Source organism: Nuphar pumila, chromosome 13, assembly GCF_984573655.1.
Source record: "Nuphar pumila chromosome 13, dmNupPumi1.hap1.1, whole genome shotgun sequence".
NCBI lineage: Eukaryota > Viridiplantae > Streptophyta > Magnoliopsida > Nymphaeales > Nymphaeaceae > Nuphar > Nuphar pumila.
The window spans coordinates 16,354,610-16,358,740 of NC_143261.1; positions in this window are offsets into that span (position 1 = coordinate 16,354,610).

Below are 4,131 nucleotides of genomic sequence, written 5' to 3' on the forward strand. Positions count from 1 at the left end.
AAGATGTTGAGTCATTGTCAATCGAGTAGCAAAGTTGTTAACAACTTATCCATCGAAGTTTGTACATCATATCCTCTCTCTTGACAGAACCAAAGGATGAATGGGTGTGCCAGGTCTTATTTTATCCAACAACTCATTCAATATACTCTGGTCTTTTAAACCAAATCAGGCATCTTGTCTGTAAAGGCGATTATCTCTATTTATTTTTTAATAAAATAATACATTATTTCACCATGAAGTTTGTCATAAACCTCAAAACTATCCATCGATATATGAGCATGTCATGCATGTTTGATAGTAGTACAATGATGAAAATGATATTAGTTTCTCAAAAGAAAGGCCAATCACACCACTAAAAATCATGATTTCTCATGCCTTACGCAGAGGGCATATTTGGGTCATTCCAAAAGCATAAAGAAAGGACCTGACATACGTACAACTAAAGTCTACATAGTCAAAGACTTTGTGTTATACTAGTTCAAAGAGAATGATTAGTTGTGAATGCCTGAGTCATACCAATCTCAACTTATGTTAAAGTTTAAATTAAGTTGGAAAGATGTTTTCAAAGAACACAATGTTTGGGAGTTGTTCTATAAAAACAGATGCAACAACCTTGATGCATGTGAATGTGGGAGTCTTATTTTCATCATAAGACAAGTTGTGCATGTGTATGCTTACTATCATGAACATGCGAACATAAAACATTTGTTTTATTTTACGAGACATCGAGGCATGCGAACTTGAAAACTTGCATGAAGACCCTTTTGAAATTGAGTTAAAGCAAGGATACATAAATTTGCATCTTTAAATAAATTTTGATGTACTTTAAAATAGGCAGGAGTACACAAAATTGCGTACTCTAAATAAATGTGTGCGTAATTGAAATAGAGCAAGAGTACACAAAATTATGTACTATAAATAGTTATATATATATAGGATACAAATATATTAAAGCAGAAGCTTGTGCACAAAATAGCACGATGATAAAGTAAATAGTATAGAACAGGGACCTGTGTGTGAAATCATGCATCGGGCTAAGTAAATTACGCAAGAAAGTTTTGGTATACAAAACTACACATTGGGCTAGGTAAATTGTCTAAGTAGTGAGTTTGTGAACATAACAACATGACGATAATGTAAAAATGTAATTTAAATGAGACAAGAATATGCAAAACTATGTCTTTGAGTTAAAAGCATATATATATATATATATATATATATATATATATATATATATATATATATATATATATATATATATATATATATGTATATGTATGTATGTATGTATGTATCAGAAATGTTTCATCATCATCATTGTATGCAACTTTTTACTAGCTCGAAGATGGTTTGAATCTTTGACAATTTTGAGCATAGGTTCTTAAAAGCTCATACCTTGATAAGTGTGTCCAGTACGTTGTGTCAATGTGGAGTGCTAAAATGATTTTATCGTTGTATAAAGAACGAAGTTAAAATCTTACATTAGCAGAAGAAGTGATGATTGTGTCACAGGGCTCGAACCCAAACCCAGTTTGAGCTGACCGGATCGAGCCAAGCTTGGTATAAGAAGTTGACCCGGCTTGAATAGCAAGCTGATTCAGATTAAACGAGGCATAAAAAGAGTCAGTTTGGATCGGTAAGGAACCGAGTTTATAAGGTTTCACTGAACCAGGCTGGTGCCACACAAAAATAAAAATGGATCTAGATAAGTTCAGCCTTTGTCGAACATATCTTGCCTAACCCAAGTAAGAGGCAACCCAAGGTTGTCTCTTGATCAAGCTGGACTCGGTTTAAGAAAATCGAGTCAAGCTCGAGCCAAGGGAAAACCGAGTTGGGCTCAATGCTAGCAGTACATAGCTTGATTGTACCTGACCAGGCAGGCCAAGAGGAGGGCAGGCAGGACCGATCAGGTTGACTTGGTGAAGCTGAGTCAAACTCAGTGCACTCAAGCCAGCACAAGTTACTACTCTGAATCGGGCTAAGCTCAGTGATATCTGAGCTCAGCTCGACTAGACCAAACTTGAGACAACAGTAGCAGCAGAGCTCGAGCACAACAAAGGGGATAGGGGAAGAGGGCTTAGTTGTCAAGCTGAGCCAGGTCACGTCACCAATCAAGACAAGACTGAGCCTTGGCTTAATCCTCCTACTAAGAGAAACGAGCTGGGCTTGATTGAAATCGAGCTCAGCTCGGTAGGCTGACTCAGGGGAGAGGGGCAGGTGTGGATGGCATCTGTCTTCCAACCGAAAGATTAGGGGAAGGAGGATGAGGCAGTCGACCAGGACACGGTTGGAGGCAGTGGCCGTTGTGACCACCCACAATAGGGTGAAGCAAGACCAAAGACCCTTGCCCGCCTTTGGTGGTGTGACAGAGATGACGGAACCCAATCCTGCCTCAGGTTTAAGATATCCTGCCACCACCATTGAGGTGGTTGAAAAAATACCTAAAATCAAAAGTAGGGAAGGGCTCCACCCTTTCTCCCTAGCTGGCAGTGGCCAGCAACAACAACGTCCTACTGTCATTGTAGTGGCTGCATGGGCAGCCACCGAAAAGTAGAGGAAGAGATGAGATAGGAAGGAGGGGTGGCGCCCTCTTGCCGATAATAGAGAGAGAGCTCACTTGTGGAGGCCGACGTGGCTCACCGGGAGGTAAGTAGGGAGAGAGATCAGAGACAGGGGGAGCATGAGAGTTCAAAGAGAGGGAGAGATAGACACGAGGTGGGGAAGAAGAGGATGCAGAGAGAGAAAGAGTCGATGAGAGGGGGGGCTCAAAACATTAAGAAAAAAAAGAAACCCTCATAGGAGGTTTAAATAAAGAGAGGTGGGGATGTCGACAGGGAGTGTTGACATCCCTATTTGGATTTGGGTCAGATTCGGTTGGATCCAACCCTAAAAGTTTGGGGTAAAGGAGTGGATTGGATTGGGTACATTTGGGCCCAACTCAATCCATATATATATATATATATATATATATATATATATATATATATATATATATATATATATATATATATATATATATATATATATATATATATATATATATATATATAAACTATTCATATTGCTTTGGATTGGGTTTGATCCATTTAAATCCAACTCAATCTTTATTAATATATATATATAGTGTATGAGTGCGGGTTTGGATTTGGATCTCAGATATCCAAATTCTCATAAAAACCTTATTTTAAGGTAGATCGTAAGGGATTAAGATTGGATTTGATCCAAATTTGGATCCAAATTCAGTCTTATGCAATTAGGTTGTGTTCTTTGTTGGGTTGGGTCTGAATGGACCCAAAAACCCTAGTTATCTCATGTAAGACCCATTTTGGGTCTTGATTGGATCCCTCGTCGAGATCTAGTTCCTGATGGTGTTGTCTAAGCGATGAAATCTTGTAAACATCTAAAAGTTCATCGATCCAATCACGGCCGATGAGTTTCTCATAAAAGTAATGAGAATAATCCAGTATCATTTCTGAAAAAGCCAAAAAATTTGCAAACTTTATAGTATAAGTAGGAGGATTCTAAAAAAATGTGTGAGGACATTCGCTTGCATAGGTCAGGACATTCGCGTGTGAAGGTCAGAATATTCATAAATATGGGAGCATTTAGTTAGAAAAAGGTATGCACATTTTGGGGACCTTTGCAACTCATTGTTGTGAATGTCCCCAAAATGTACAAGCCCCTTTTTAATAAAATCGCATAAGGGGCACGACAGGAGCACATTCACAAATATGTTGGAGAAAATTTCCATATTTGAGAGAAAATTTGCATATTTGGATATTTGGGAGGAAGTTCTAACATGTGGAGGAAGTTTTTGTGTGTAAAGAGTAAAAGGGTTGTTTTATAACCAGAAATTTATAAATTTGGACATCGGACAGATTTCAAAACTTGTAGCATGTTTTGAGAAATGTGTCATTTTTATTGTACAGTATGATTATTTTTTGTAAAATATGCACCCGTATTGAAAACCGGTGGCATTGCAAATAAAGACCAAAACTTGTTTGGACCTGTCTCACTTTTTATTTCTGATTCAAATGATTCCTCATATTGTAAAATAAAACCGACCCAATTATGTACTCAAACCCATCTTATTTTTGAACCAGCCTGAACATGAACCCTCTTCTTACCTGA